The following is a 16,560-nucleotide window of genomic DNA, read 5'->3' on the forward strand; positions in this document are numbered from 1 at the left end:
CACTGGAACTTCCAAAGGGTCCTTCACACCATTGCTGCAACTCAAGAAGTTCCCCGACATACCCGTCTCCACTCGAGAGGAAGCACGTGGGGTCCCGCACACATCCAGGGGAGCCCCGTTTCCGCCTCCTAGCTCGAGATGAGGGATCCTTTCCCTGTTTCTTAGGGAAAGAATTCCGGGCGTTCCCGTCACATCTCAAGAGGAGGCGCTCTCCACAGGAAAGGCGAGAGGAACTCCAGCGTCGTGACACCATTCCAAGAGTCCCCCAGATGTGTCAGTCCATTCCAGAGGAACCTGTTTTCCCTGCACTGCCTTGACGTTCAAGCCGAGGATCGACTCCCACCACGTGTGCACGTGGGACAGCCCTGTGGGAAAGCCTCGTGGGAAGGCCTCGTGGGAAAGACTCCAGGGAAAACCATACATCCTTTGATCCACGCGGCGGACTGCGTGACACTGCTGCTACCGCTCTGGAGGAAATCGCAAGTGCATGCCCGCATTCGAGACGAGGACTGCCTCCCCTGGGGAGACTCCAGAAGTACCCCAAGATCCATGTCAGCACTGGAGAGGAATCCTCAGGTTCCGGCCCCGAATCCACACAAGGTCTTAGGCCCCAGCATCGACGGGAGAGGAATCCCGAGTGGCCCCCGAGGAACTCGCATGGGGACTGGCCTTTCCTGAGGCCACCAGAGCGGGTCCCTGAGGTCCCCGTCGTAAGTTGAGAGCACCTGCCGCAACTCGAGAAAATCCAGGAGGTTTTGCCCTCCAGGCGAGACGAGGCCCATTTCCGCTGAGGCTTCTCGAGGCCCATCACGTCTAACCACTGGATCTTCCAAAGGGTCCTTCACACCCTTGCTGCAACTCAAGAACTTCCCCGACATACCCGTTTCCCTCGAGAGGAAGCACGTTGTGTCCCGCACACATCCAGGGGAGCCCCGTTTCCGCCTCCTAGCTCGAGATGAGGGATCCTTTCCCTGTTTCTTAGGGAAAGAATTCCCGGCGTTCCCGTCGCATCTCAAGAGGAGGCGCTCTCCACAGGAGAAGGCGAGAGGAACTCCAGCGTCGTGCCACCATTCCAAGAGTCCTCCAGATGTGTCAGTCCATTCCAGAGGAACCTGTTTTCCCTGCACTGCCTTGACGTTCAAGCCGAGGATCGACTCCCACCACGTGTGCACGTGGGACAGCCCTGTGGGAAAGCCTCGTGGTAAAGCCTCGTGGGAAAGTCTTGAGGGAAAACCATAGATCCTTTGATCCACGCGGCGGACTGCGTGACACTGCTGCTACCGCTCTGGAGGAAAGCGCAAGTGCATGCCCGCATTCGAGACGAGGACTGACTCCCCTGGGGAGACTCCAGAAGTACCCCAAGATCCATGTCAGCACTGGAGAGGAATACTCAGGTTCCGGCCCCGACACCACACAAGGTCTTAGGCCCCAGCATCGACGGGAGAGGAATCCCGAGAGGCCCCCGAGGAACTCGCATGGGGACTGGCCTTTCCTGAGGCCACCAGAGCGGGTCCCTGAGGTCCCCGTCGTAAGTCGAGAGCACCTGCCGCAACTCGAGAAAATCCAGGAGGTTTTGCCCTCCAGGCGAGACGAGGCCCATTTCCGCTGAGGCTTATCGAGGCCCATCACGTCTAACCACTGGATCTTCCAAAGGGTCCTTCACACCCTTGCTGCAACTCAAGAACTTCCCCGACATACCCGTTTCCCTCGAGAGGAAGCACGTGGTGTCCCGCACACATCCAGGGGAGCCCCGTTTCCGCCTCCTAGCTCGAGATGAGGGATCCTTTCCCTGTTTCGTAGGGAAAGAATTCCCGGCGTTCCCGTCGCATCTCAAGAGGAGGCGCTCTCCACAGGAAAGGCGAGAGGAACTCCAGGGTCGTGCCACCATTCCAAGAGTCCCCCAGATGTGTCAGTCCATTCCAGAGGAACCTGTTTTCCCTGCACTGCCTTGACGTTCAAGCCGAGGATCGACTCCCACCACGTGTGCACGTGGGACAGCCCTGTGGGAAAGCCTCGTGGGAAAGCCTCGTGGGAAAGACTCGAGGGAAAACCATAGATCCTTTGATCCACGCGGCGGACTGCGTGACACTGCTGCTACCGCTCTGGAGGATAGCGCAAGTGCATGCCCGCATTCGAGACGAGGACTGACTCCCCTGGGGAGATTCCAGAAGTACCCCAAGATCCATGTCAGCACTGGAGAGGAATCCTCAGGTTCCGGCCCCGACTTCACACAAGGTCTTAGGACCCGGCATCGACGGGAGAGTAATCCCGAGACGCCCCCGAGGAACTCGCATGGGGACCAGCCTTTCCTGAGGCCACCAGAGCGGTTCCCTGAGGTCCCCGTCGTAAGTCGAGAGCACCTGCCGCAACTCGAGAAAATCCAGGAGGTTTTGCCCTCCAGGCGAGATGAGGCCCATTTCCGCTGAGGCTTCTCGAGGCTAATCACATCTAACCACTGGAACTTCCAAAGGGTCCTTCACACCCTTGCTGCAACTCACGAAGTTCCCCGACATACCCGTCTCCACTCGAGAGGAAGCACGTGGGGTCCCGCACACATCCAGGGGAGCCCCGTTCCCGCCTCCTAGCTCGAGATGAGGGATCCTTTCCCTGTTTCGTAGGGAAGGAATTCCCGACGTTCCCGTCGCATCTCAAGAGGAGGCGCTCTCCACAGGAAAGGCGAGAGGAACTCCAGGGTCGTGCCACCATTCCAAGAGTCCCCCAGATGTGTCAGTCCATTCCAGAGGAACCTGTTTTCCCTGCACTGCCTTGACGTTCAAGCCGAGGATCGACTCCCACCACGTGTGCACGTGGGACAGCCCTGTGGGAAAGCCTCGTGGGAAAGCCTCGTGGGAAAGACTCGAGGGAAAACCATAGATCCTTTGATCCACGCGGCGGACTGCGTGACACTGATGCTACTGCTCTGGAGGAAAGTGCAAGTGCATGCCGGCATTCGAGACGAGGACTGACTCCCCTGGGGAGACTCCAGAAGTACCCCAAGATCCATGTCAGCACTGGAGAGGAATCCTCAGGTTCCGGCCCCGACTCCACACAAGGTCATAGGCCCCGACATCGACGGGAGAGGAATCCCGAGAGGCCCCGAAGAACTCGCATGGGGACTGGCCTTTCCTGAGGCCACCAGAGCGTGTCCCTGAGGTCCCCGTCGTAAGTCGAGAGCACCTGCCGCAACTCGAGAAAATCCAGGAGGTTTTGCCCTCCAGGCGAGATGAGGCCCATTTCCGCTGAGGCTTCTCGAGGCCAATCACATCTAACCACTGGAACTTCCAAAGGGTCCTTCACACCATTGCTGCAACTCAAGAAGTTCCCCGACATACCCGTGTGCACTCGAGAGGAAGCACGTGGGGTCCCGCACACATCCAGGGGAGCCCCGTTTCCGCCTCCTAGCTCGAGATGAGGGACCCTTTCCCTGTTTCGTAGGGAAAGAATTCCCGGCGTTCCCGTCGCATCTCAAGAGGAGGCGCTCTCCACAGGAAAGGCGAGAGGAACTCCAGGGTCTTGCCACCATTCCAAGAGTCCCCCAGATGTGTCAGTCCATTCCAGAGGAACCTGTTTTCCCTGCACTGCCTTGACGTTCAAGCCGAGGATCGAGTCCCACCACGTGTGCACGTGGGACAGCCCTGTGGGAAAGCCTCGTGGGAAAGCCTCGTGGGAAAGACTCGAGGGAAAACCATAGATCCTTTGATCCACGCGGCGGACTGCGTGACACTGCTGCTACCGCTCTGGAGGAAAGCGCAAGTGCATGCCCGCATTCGAGACGAGGACTGACTCCCCTGGGGAGACTCCAGAAGTTCCCCAAGATCCATGTCAGCACTGGAGAGGAATCCTCAGGTTCTGGCCCCGACTCCACACAAGGTCTTAGGCCCCGGCATCGACGGGAGAGGAATCCCGAGACGCCCCCGAGGAACTCGCATGGGGTATGGCCTTTCCTGAGGCCACCAGAGCGGTTCCCTGAGGTCCCCGTCGTAAGTCGAGAGCACCTGCCGCAACTCGAGAAAATCCAGGAGGTTTTGCCCTCCAGGCGAGATGAGGCCCCTTTCCGCTAAGGCTTCTCGAGGCCAATCACGTCTAAACACTGGAACTTCCAAAGGGTCCTTCACACCCTTGCTGCAACTCAAGAAGTTCCCCGACATACCCGTCTCCACTCGAGAGGAAGCACGTGTGTCCCGCACACATCCAGGGGAGCCCCGTTTCCGCCTCCTAGCTCGAGATGAGGGATCCTTTCCCTGTTTCGTAGGGAAAGAATTCCCGGCGTTCCCGTCGCATCTCAAGAGGAGGCGCTCTCCACAAGAAAGGCGAGAGGAACTCCAGGGTCGTGCCACCATTCCAAGAGTCCCCCAGATGTGTCAGTCCATTCCAGAGGAACCTGTTTTCCCTGCACTGCCTTGACGTTCCAGCCGAGGATTGACTCCCACCACGTGTGCACGTGGGACAGCCCTGTGGGAAAGCCTCGTGGGAAAGCCTCGTGGGAAAGAATCGAGGGAAAACATAGACCCTTTGATCCACGCGGCGGACTGCGTGACACTGCTGCTACCGCTCTGGAGGAAAGTGCAATTGCATGCCCGCATTCGAGACGAGGACTGACTCCCCTGGGGAGACTCCAGAAGTACCCCAAGATCCATGTCAGCACTGGAGAGGAATCCTCAGGTTCCGGCCCCGACTCCACACAAGGTCTTAGGCCCCGGCATCGACGGGAGAGGAATCCCGAGACGCCCCCGAGGAACTCGCATGGGGACTGGCCTTTCCTGAGGCCACCACAGCGGTTCCCTGAGGTCCCCGTCGTAAGTCGAGAGCACCTGCCGCAACTCGAGAAAATCCAGGAGGTTTTGCCCGCCAGGCGAGATGAGGCCCATTTCCGCTGAGGCTTCTCGAGGCCAATCATATCTAACCACTGGAACTTCCAAGGGGTCCTTCACACCCTTGCTGCAACTCAAGAAGATCCCCGACATACCCGTCTCCACTCGAGAGGAAGCACGTGGTGTCCCGCACACATCCAGGGTAGCCCCGTTTCCGCCTCCTAGCTCGAGATGAGGGATCCTTTCCCTGTTTCATAGGGAAAGAATTCCCGGTGTTCCCGTTGCATCTCAAGAGGAGGCGCTCTCCACAGGAAAGGCGAGAGGAACTCCAGGGTCGTGCCACCATTCCAAGAGTCCCCCAGATGTGTCAGTCCATTCCAGAGGAACCTGTTTTCCCTGCACTGCCTTGACGTTCAAGCCGAGGATCGACTCCCACCACGTGTGCACGTGGGACAGCCCTGTGGGAAAGCCTCGTGGGAAAGCCTCTTGGGAAAGACTCGAGGGAAAACCATAGATCCTTTGATCCACGCGGCGGACTGCGTGACACTGCTGCTACCACTCTGGAGGAAAGCGCAAGTGCATGCCCGCATTCGAGACGAGGACTGACTCCCCTGGGGAGACTCCAGAAGTACCCCAAGATCCATGTCAGCACTGGAGAGGAATCCTCAGGTTCCGGCCCCGAATCCACACAAGGTCTTAGGCCCCGGCATCGACGGGAGAGGAATCCCGAGGGGCCCCCGAGGAACTCGCATGGGGACTGGCCTTTCCTGAGGCCACCAGAGCGGGTCCCTGAGGTCCCCGTCGTAAGTCGAGAGCACCTGCCGCAACTCGAGAAAATCCAGGAGGTTTTGCCCTCCAGGCGAGATGAGGCCCATTTCCGCTGAGGCTTCTCGAGGCCAATCACATCTAACCACTGGAACTTCCAAAGGGTCCTTCACACCATTGCTGCAACTCAAGAAGTTCCCCGACATACCCGTCTCCACTCGAGAGGAAGCACGTGGTGTCCCGCACACATCCAGGGGAGCCCCGTTTCCGCCTCCTAGCTCGAGATGAGGGATCCTTTCCCTGTTTCGTAGGGAAAGAATTCCCGGCGTTCCCGTCGCATCTCAAAAGGAGGCGCTCTCCACAGGAAAGGCGAGAGGAACTCCAGGGTCGTGCCACCATTCCAAGAGTCCCCCATATGTGTCAGTCCATTCCAGAGGAACCTGTTTTCCCTGCACTGCCTTGACGTTCAAGCCGAGGATCGACTCCCACCACGTGTGCACGTGGGACAGCCCTGTGGGAAAGCCTTGTGGGAAAGCCTCGAGGGAAAGACTCGAGGGAAAACCATAGATCCTTTGATCCACGCGGCGGACTGCGTGACACTGCTGCTACCGCTCTGGAGGAAAGCGCAAGTGCATGCCCGTATTCGAGACGCGGACTGACTCCCCTGGGGATACTCCAGAAGTACCCCAAGATCCATGTCAGCACTGGAGAGGAATCCTCAGGTTCCGGCCCCGACACCACACAAGGTCTTAGGCCCTGGCATCGACGGGAGAGGAATCCCGAGATGCCCCCGAGGAACTCGCATGGGGACTGGCCTTTCCTGAGGCCACCAGAGCGGGTCCCTGAGGTCCCCGTCGTAAGTCGAGAGCACCTGCCGCAACTCGAGAAAATCCAGGAGGTTTTGCCCTCCAGGCGAGATGAGGCCCATTTCCGCTGAGGCTTCTCGAGGCCAATCACATCTAACCACTGGAACATCCAAAGGGTCCTTCACACCCTTGCTGCACCTCAAGAAGTTCCCCGACATACCCGTCTGCACTCGAGAGGAAGCACGTGGTGTCCCGCACACATCCAGGGGAGCCCCGTTTCAGCCTCCTAGCTCGAGATGAGGGATCCTTTCCCTGTTTCGTAGGGAAAGAATTCCCGGCGTTCCCGTCGCATCTCAAGAGGAGGCGCTCTCCACAGGAAAGGCGAGAGGAACTCCACGGTCATGCCACCATTCCAAGAGCCCCCAGATGTGTCAGTCCATTCCAGAGGAACCTGTTTTACCTGCACTGCCTTGACGTTCAAGCCGAGGATCGACTCCCACCACGTGTGCACGTGGGACAGCCCTGTGGGAAAGCCTCGTGGGAAAGCCTCGTGGGAAAGACTCGAGGGAAAACCATAGATCCTTTGATCCACGCGGCGGACTGCGTGACACTGCTGCTACCGCTCTGGAGGAAAGCGCTATGCATGCCCGCATTCGAGACGAGGACTGACTCCCCTGGGGAGACTCCAGAAGTACCCCAAGATCCATGTCAGCACTGGAGAGGAATCCTCAGGTTCCGGCCCCGACTCCACACAAGGTCTTAGGCCCCGGCATCGACGGGAGAGGAATCCCGAGAGGCCCCCGAGGAACTCGCATGGGGACTGGCCTTTCCTGAGGCCACCAGAGCGGGTCCCTGAGGTCCCCGTCGTAAGTCGAGAGCACCTGCCGCAACTCGAGAAAATCCAGGAGGTTTTGCCCTCCAGGCGAGATGAGGCCCATTTCCGCTGAGGCTTCTCGAGGCCAATCACATCTAACCACTGGAACTTCCAAAGGGTCCTTCACACCATTGCTGCAACTCAAGAAGTTCCCCGACATACCCGTCTGCACTCGAGAGGAAGCACGTGGGTCCCGCACACATCCAGGGGAGCCCCGTTTCCGCCTCCTAGCTCGAGATGAGGGATCCTTTCCCTGTTTCGTAGGGAAAGAATTCCCGGCGTTCCCGTCGCATCTCAAGAGGAGGCGCTCTCCACAGGAAAGGCGAGAGGAACTCCAGGGTCGTGCCACCATTCCAAGAGTCCCCCAGATGTGTCAGTCCATTCCAGAGGAACCTGTTTTCCCTGCACTTCCTTGACGTTCAAGCCGAGGATCGACTCCTACCACGTGTGCACGTGGGACAGCCCTGTGGGAAAGACTCGTGGGAAAGCCTCGTGGGAAAGACTCGAGGGAAAACCATAGATCCTTTGATCCACGCGGCGGACTGCGTGACACTGCTGCTACCGCTCTGGAGGAAAGCGCAAGTGCATGCCCGCATTCGAGACGAGGACTGACTCCCCTGGGGAGACTCCAGAAGTACCCCAAGATCCATGTCAGCACTGGAGAGGAATCCTCAGGTTCCGGCCCCGACTCCACACAAGGTCTTAGGCCCGGCATCGACGGGAGAGGAATCCCGAGAGGCCCCGGAGGAACTCGCATGGGGACTGGCCTTTCCTGAGGCCACCAGAGAGGGTCCCTGAGGTCGCCGTCGTAAGTCGAGAGCACCTGCGCAACTCGAGAAAATCCAGGAGGTTTTGCCCTCCAGGCGAGATGAGGCCCATTTCCGCTGAGGCTTCTCGAGGCTAATCACGTCTAACCACTGGAACTTCCAAAGTGTCCTTCACACCCTTGCTGCAACTCAAGAAGTTCCCCGACATACCCGTCTCCACTCTAGAGGAAGCACGTGGGTCCCGCACACATCCAGGGGAGCCCCGTTTCCGCCTCCTAGCTCGAGATGAGGGATCCTTTCCCTGTTTCGTAGGGAAAGAATTCCCGGCGTTCCCGTCGCATCTCAAGAGGAGGCGCTCTCCACAGGAAAGGCGAGAGGAACTCCAGGGTCCTGCCACCATTCCAAGAGTCCCCCAGATGTGTCAGTCCATTCCAGAGGAACTTGTTTTCCCTGCACTGCCTTGACGTTCAAGCCGAGGATCGACTCCTACCACGTGTGCACGTGGGACAGCCCTGTGGGAAAGCCTCGTGGGAAACCTCGTGGGAAAGACTCGAGGGAAAACCATAGATCCTTTGATCCACGCGGCGGACTGTGTGACACGGCTGCTACCGCTCTGGAGGAAAGCGCAATGCATGCCCGCATTCGAGACGAGGACTGACTCCCCTGGGAAGACTCCAGAAATACCCCAAGATCCATGTCAGCACTGGAGAGGAATCCTCAGGTTCCGGCCCCGACTCCACACAAGGTCTTAGGCCCCGGCATCGACGGGAGAGGAATCCCGATACGCCCCCGATGAACTCGCATGGGGACTGGCTTTTCCTTAGGCCACCAGAGCGGTTCCCTGAGGTCCCCGTCGTAAGTCGAGAGCACCTGCCGCAACTCGAGAAAATCCAGGAGGTTTTGCCCTCCAGGCGAGATGAGGCCCATTTCCGTTGAGGCTTCTCGAGGCCAATCATATCTAACCACTGGAACTTCCAAAGGGTCCTTCACACAATTGCTGTAACTCAAGAAGTTCCCCGACATACCCGTCTACACTCGAGAGGAAGCACGTGGGGTCCCGCACACATCCAGGGGAGCCCCGTTTCCGCCTCCTAGCTGGAGATGAGGGATCCTTTCCCTGTTTCGTAGGGAAAGAATTCCCGGCGTTCCCGTCGCATCTCAAGAGGAGGCGCTCTCCACAGGAAAGGCGAGAGGAACTCCAGGGTAGTGCCACCATTCCAAGAGTCCCCCAGATGTGTCAGTCCATTCCAGAGGAACCTGTTTTCCCTGCACAGCCTTGACGTTCAAGCCGAGGATCGACTCTCAACACGTGTGCACGTGAGACAGACCTGTGGGAAAGCCTCGTGGGAAAGCCTCGTGGGAAAGACTCGAGGGAAAATCATAGATCCTTTGATCCACGCGGCGGACTGCGTGACACTGCTGCTACCGCTCTGGAGGAAAGCGCAAGTGCATGCCCGCATTCGAGACGAGGACTGACTCCCCTGGGGAGACTCCAGAAGTACCCCAAGATCCATGTCAGCACTGGAGAGGAATCCTCAGGTTCCGGCCTCGACTCCACACAAGGTCTTAGGCCCCGGCATCGACGGGAGAGGAATCCCGAGAGGCCCCGGAGGAACTCGCATGGGGACTGAGCTTTCCTGAGGCCACCAGAGAGGGTCCCTGAGGTCCCCGTCGTAAGTCGAGAGCACCTGCCGCAACTCGAGAAAATCCAGGAGGTTTTGCCCTCCAGGAGAGATGAGGCCCATTTCCGCTGAGGCTTCTCGAGGCTAATCACATCTAACCACTGGAACTTCCAAAGGGTCCTTCACACCCTTGCTGCAACTCAAGAAGTTCCCCGACATACCCGTCTCCACTCGAGAGGAAGCACGTGGGTCCCGCACACATCCAGGGGAGCCCCGTTTCCGCCTCCTAGCTCGAGATGAGGGATCCTTTCCCTGTTTCGTAGGGAAAGAATTCCCGGCGTTCCCGTCGCATCTCAAGAGGAGGCGCTCTCCACAGGAAAGGCGAGAGGAACTCCAGGGTCGTGCCACCATTCCAAGAGTCCCCCAGATGTGTCAGTCCATTCCAGAGGAACCTGTTTTCCCTGCACTGCCTTGACGTTCAAGCCGAGGATCGACTCCCACCACGTGTGCACGTGGGACAGCCCTGTGGGAAAGCCTCGTGGGAAAGCCTCGTGGGAAAGACTCGAGGGAAAACCATAGATCCTTTGATCCACGCGGCGGACTGCGTGACACTGCTGCTACCGCTCTGGAGGAAAGCGCAAGTGCATGCCCGCATTCGAGACGAGGACTGACTCCCCTGGGGAGACTCCAGAAGTACCCCAAGATCCATGTCAGCACTGGAGAGGAATCCTCAGGTTCCGGCCCCGACTCCACACAAGGTCTTAGGCCCCGGCATCGACGGGAGAGGAATCCCGAGAGGCCCCCGAGGAACTCGCATGGGGACTGGCCTGTCCTGAGGCCACCAGAGCGGGTCCCTGAGGTCCCCGTCGTAAGTCGAGAGCACCTGCCGCAACTCGAGAAAATCCAGGAGGTTTTGCCCTCCAGGCGAGATGAGGCCCATTTCCGCTGAGGCTTCTCGAGGCTAATAACCTCTAACCACTGGAACTTCCAAAGTGTCCTTCACACCCTTCCTGCAACTCAAGAAGTTCCCCGACATACCCGTCTCCACTCGAGAGGAAGCACGTGGGTCCCGCACACATCCAGGGGAGCCCCGTTTCCGCCTCCTAGCTCGAGATGAGGGATCCTTGCCCTGTTTCGTAGGGAAAGAATTCCCGGCGTTCCCCTCGCATCTCAAGAGGAGGCGCTCTCCACAGGAAAGGCGAGAGGAACTCCAGGGTCGTGCCACCATTCTAACAGTCCCCCAGATGTGTCAGTCCATTCCAGATGAACCTGTTTTCCCTGCACTGCCTTGACGTTTAGCCCAGGATCGACTCCCACCACGTGTGCTCGTGGGACAGCCCTGTGGGAAAGCCTCGTGGGAAAGCCTCGTGGGAAAGACTCGAGGGAAAACCATAGATCCTTTGATCCACGCGGCGGACTGCGTGACACTGCTGCTACCGCTCTGGAGGAAAGCGCAAGTGCATGCCCGCATTCGAGACGAGGACTGACTCCCCTGGGGAGACTCCAGAAGTACCCCAAGATCCATGTCAGCACTGGAGAGGAATCCTCAGGTTCCGTCCCCGACTCCACACAAGGTCTTAGGCCCCGGCATCGATGGGAGAGGAATCCCGAGAGGCCCCCGAGGAACTCGCATGGGGACTGGCCTTTCCTGAGGCCACCAGAGCGGGTCCCTGAGGTCCCCGTCGTAAGTCGAGAGCACCTGCCGCAACTCGAGAAAATCCAGGAGGTTTTGCCCTCCAGGCGAGATGAGGCCCATTTCCGCTGAGGCTTCTCGAGGCCAATCACATCTAACCACTGGAACTTCCAAAGGGTCCTTCACACCATTGCTGCAACTCAAGAAGTTCCCCGACATACCCGTCTCCACTCGAGAGGAAGCACGTGGGGTCCCGCACACATCCAGGGGAGCCCCGTTTCCGCCTCCTAGCTCGAGATGAGGGATCCTTTCCCTGTTTCGTAGGGAAAGAATTCCCGGCGTTCCCGTCGCATCTCAAGAGGAGGCGCTCTCCACAGGAAAGGCGAGAGGAACTCCAGGGTCGTGACACCATTCCAAGAGTCCCCCAGATGTGTCAGTCCATTCCAGAGGAACCTGTTTTCCCTGCACTGCCTTGACGTTCAAGCCGAGGATCGACTCCCACCACGTGTGCACGTGGGACAGCCCTGTGGGAAAGCCTCGTGGGAAAGCCTCGTGGGAAAGACTCGAGGGAAAACCATAGATCCTTTGATCCACGCGGCGGACTGCGTGACACTGCTGCTACCGCTCTGGAGGAAAGCGCAAGTGCATGCCCGCATTCGAGACGAGGACTGACTCCCCTGGGGAGACTCCAGAAGTACCCCAAGATCCATGTCAGCACTGGAGAGGAATCCTCAGGTTCCGGCCCCGACTCCACACAAGGTCTTAGGCCCCGGCATCGACGGGAGAGGAATCCCGAGAGGCCCCCGAGGAACTCGCATGGGGACTGGCCTTTCCTGAGGCCACCAGAGCGGGTCCCTGAGGTCCCCGTCGTAAGTCGAGAGCACCTGCCGCAACTCGAGAAAATCCAGGAGGTTTTGCCCTCCAGGCGAGATGAGGCCCATTTCCGCTGAGGCTTCTCGAGGCCAATCACATCTAACCACTGGAACTTCCAAAGGGTCCTTCACACCCTTGCTGCAACTCAAGAAGTTCCCCGACATACCCGTCTCCACTCGAGAGGAAGCACGTGGGGTCCCGCACACATCCAGGGGAGCCCCGATTCCGCCTCCTAGCTCGAGATGAGGGATCCTTTCCCTGTTTCGTAGGGAAAGAATTCCCGGCGTTCCCGTCGCATCTCAAGAGGAGGCGCTCTCCACAGGAAAGGCGAGAGGAACTCCAGGGTCGTGCCACCATTCCAAGAGTCCCCCAGATGTGTCAGTCCATTCCAGAGGAACCTGTTTTCCCTGCACTGCCTTGACGTTCAAGCCGAGGATCGACTCCCACCACGTGTGCACGTGGGACAGCCCTGTGGGAAAGCCTCGTGGGAAAGCCTCGTGGGAAAGACTCGAGGGAAAACCATAGATCCTTTGATCCACGCGGCGGACTGCGTGACACTGCTGCTACCGCTCTGGAGGAAAGCGCAAGTGCATGCCCGCATTCGAGACGAGGACTGACTCCCCTGGGGAGACTCGAGAAGTACCCCAAGATCCATGTCAGCACTGGAGAGGAATCCTCAGGTTCCGGCCCCGACTCCACACAAGGTCTTAGGCCCCGGCATCGACGGGAGAGGAATCCCTAGAGGCCCCCGTGGAACTCGCATGGGGACTGGACTTTCCTGAGGCCACCAGAGCGGGTCCCTGAGGTCCCCGTCGTAAGTCGAGAGCACCTGCCGAAACTCGAGGAAATCCAGGAGGTTTTGCCCTCCAGGCGAGATGAGGCCCATTTCCGCTGAGGCTTCTCGAGGCCAATCACATCTAACCAGTGGAACTTCCAAAGGGTCCTTCACACCCTGGCTGCAACTCAAGAAGTTCCCCGACATACCCGTCTCCACTCGAGAGGAAGCACGTGGGTCCCGCACACATCCAGGAGAACCCGTTTCCGCCTCCTAGCTGGAGATGAGGGATCCTTTCCCTGTTTCGTAGGGAAAGAATTCCCGGCGTTGCCGTCGCATCTCAAGAGGAGGCGCTCTCCACAGTAAAGGCGAGAGGAACTACAGGGTCATGCCACCATTCCAAGAGTCCCCCAGATGTGTCAGTCCATTCCAGAGGAACCTGTTTTCCCTGCACTGTCTTGACGTTCAACAGAGGATCGACTCCCACCATGTGTGCACGTGGGACAGCCCTGTGGGAAAGACTCGTGGGAAAGCCTCGTGGGAAAGACTCGAGGGAAAACCATAGATCCTTTGATCCACGCGGCGGACTGCGTGACACTGCTTCTACCGCTCTGGAGGAAAGCGCAAGTGCATGCCCGCATTCGAGACGAGGACTGACTCCCCTGGGGAGACTCCAGAAGTACCCCAAGATCCATGTCAGCACTGGAGAGGAATCCTCAGGTTCCGGCCCCGACTCCACACAAGGTCTTAGGCCCCGGCATCGACGGGAGAGGAATCCCGAGAGGCCCCCGAGGAACTCGCATGGGGACTGGCCTTTCCTGAGGCCACCAGAGCGGGTCCCTGAGGTCCCCGTCGTAAGTCGAGAGCACCTGCCGCAACTCGAGAAAATCCAGGAGGTTTTGCCCTCCAGGCGAGATGAGGCCCATTTCCGCTGAGGCTTCTCGAGGCTAATCACGTCTAACCACTGGAACTTCCAAAGGGTCCTTCACACCCTTGCTGCAAATCAAGAAGTTCCCCGACATACCCGTCTCCACTCCAGAGGAAGCACGTGGGTCCCGCACACATCCAGGGGAGCCCCGTTTCCGCCTCCTAGCTCGAGATGAGGGACCCTTTCCCTGTTTCGTAGGGAAAGAATTCCCGGCGTTCCCGTCGCATCTCAAGAGGAGGCGCTCTCCACAGGAAAGGCGAGAGGAACTCCAGGGTCTTGCCACCATTCCAAGAGTCCCCCAGATGTGTCAGTCCATTCCAGAGGAACCTGTTTTCCCTGCACTGCCTTGACGTTCAAGCCGAGGATCGAGTCCCACCACGTGTGCACGTGGGACAGCCCTGTGGGAAAGCCTCGTGGGAAAGCCTCGTGGGAAAGACTCGAGGGAAAACCATAGATCCTTTGATCCACGCGGCGGACTGCGTGACACTGCTGCTACCGCTCTGGAGGAAAGCGCAAGTGCATGCCCGCATTCGAGACGAGGACTGACTCCCCTGGGGAGACTCCAGAAGTTCCCCAAGATCCATGTCAGCACTGGAGAGGAATCCTCAGGTTCTGGCCCTGACTCCACACAAGGTCTTAGGCCCCGGCATCGACGGGAGAGGAATCCCGAGAGGCCCCCGAGGAACTCGCATGGGGACTGGCCTTTCCTGAGGCCACCAGAGCGGTTCCCTGAGGTCCCCGTCGTAAGTCGAGAGCACCTGCCGCAACTCGAGAAAATCCAGGAGGTTTTTTCCCTCCAGGCGAGATGAGGCCCCTTTCCGCTGAGGCTTCTCGAGGCCAATCACGTCTAACCACTGGAACTTCCAAAGGGTCCTTCACACCCTTGCTGCAACTCAAGAAGTTCCCCGACATACCCGTCTCCACTCGAGAGGAAGCACGTGGTGTCCCGCACACATCCAGGGGAGCCCCGTTTCCGCCTCCTAGCTCGAGATGAGGGATCCTTTCCCTGTTTCGTAGGGAAAGAATTCCCGGCGTTCCCGTCGCATCTCAAGACGAGGCGCTCTCCACAAGAAAGGCGAGAGGAACTCCAGGGTCGTGCCACCATTCCAAGAGTCCCCCAGATGTGTCAGTCCATTCCAGAGGAACCTGTTTTCCCTGCACTGCCTTGACGTTCAAGCCGAGGATCGACTCCCACAACGTGTGCACGTGGGACAGCCCTGTGGGAAAGCCTCGTGGGAAAGCCTCGTGGGAAAGACTCGAGGGAAAACCATAGATCCTTTGATCCACGCGGCGGACTGCGTGACACTGCTGCTACCGCTCTGGAGGATAGCACAAGTGCATGCCCGCATTCGAGACGAGGACTGACTCCCCTGGGGAGACTCCAGAAGTATCCCAAGATCCATGTCAGCACTGGAGAGGAATCCTCAGGTTCCGGCCCCGACTCCACACAAGGTCTTCGGCCCCGGCATCGACGGGAGAGGAATCCCGAGAGGCCCCCGAGGAAGTCGCATGGGGACTGGCCTTTCCTGAGGCCACCAGAGCGGGTCCCTGTGGTCCCCGTCGTAAGTCGAGAGCACCTGCCGCAGCTCGAGAAAATCCAGGAGGTTTTGCCCTCCAGGCGAGATGAGGCCCATTTCCGCTGAGGCTTCTGGAGGCTAATCACGTCAAACCACTGGAACTTCCAAAGTGTCCTTCACACCCTTGCTGCAACTCAAGAAGTTCCCCGACATTCCCGTCTCCACTCGAGAGGAAGCACGTGGGTCCCGCACACATCCAGCGGAGCCCCGTTTCCGCCTCCTAGCTCGAGATGAGGGATCCTTTCCCTGTTTCGTAGGGAAAGAATTCCCGGCGTTCCCGTCGCATCTCAAGAGGAGGCGCTCTCCACAGGAAAGGCGAGAGGAACTCCAAGGTAGAGACACCATTCCAAGAGTCCCCCAGATGTGTCAGTCCATTCCAGAGGAACCTGTTTTTCCTGCACTTCCTTGACGTTCAAGCCGAGGATCGACTCCCACCACGTGTGCACGTGGGACAGCCCTGTGGGAAAGACTCGTGGGAACGCCTCGTGGGAAAGACTCGAGGGAAAACCATAGATCCTTTGATCCACGCGGCGGACTGCGTGACACTGCTGCTACCGCTCTGGAGGAAAGCGCAAGTGCATGCCCGCATTCGAGACGAGGACTGACTCCCCTGGGGAGACTCCAGAAGTACCCAAAGATCCATGTCAGCACTGGAGTGGAATCCTCAGGTTCCGGCCTCGACTCCACACAAGGTCTTAGGCCCCGGCATCGACGGGAGAGGAATCCCGAGAGGCCCCGGAGGAACTCGCATGGGGACTGGCCTTTCCTGAGGCCACCAGAGAGGGTCCCTGAGGTCCCCGTCGTAAGTCGAGAGCACCTGCAGCAACTCGAGAAAATCCAGGAGGTTTTGCCCTCCAGGCGAGATGAGGCCCATTTCCGCTGAGGCTTCTCGAGGCTAATCACATCTAACCACTGGAACTTCCAAAGGGTCCTTCACACCCTTGCTGCAACTCAAGAAGTTCCCCGACATACCCGTCTCCACTCGAGAGGAAGCATGTGGGTCCCGCACACATCCAGGGGAGCCCCGTTTCCGCCTCCTAGCTCGAGATGAGGGATCCTTTCCCTGTTTCGTAGGGAAAGAATTCCCGGCGTTCCCGTCGCATCTCAAGAGGAGGCGCTCTCCACAGGA

Source organism: Ovis canadensis, chromosome 4 (genome assembly GCF_042477335.2).
Source record: "Ovis canadensis isolate MfBH-ARS-UI-01 breed Bighorn chromosome 4, ARS-UI_OviCan_v2, whole genome shotgun sequence".
Lineage (NCBI taxonomy): Eukaryota > Metazoa > Chordata > Mammalia > Artiodactyla > Bovidae > Ovis > Ovis canadensis.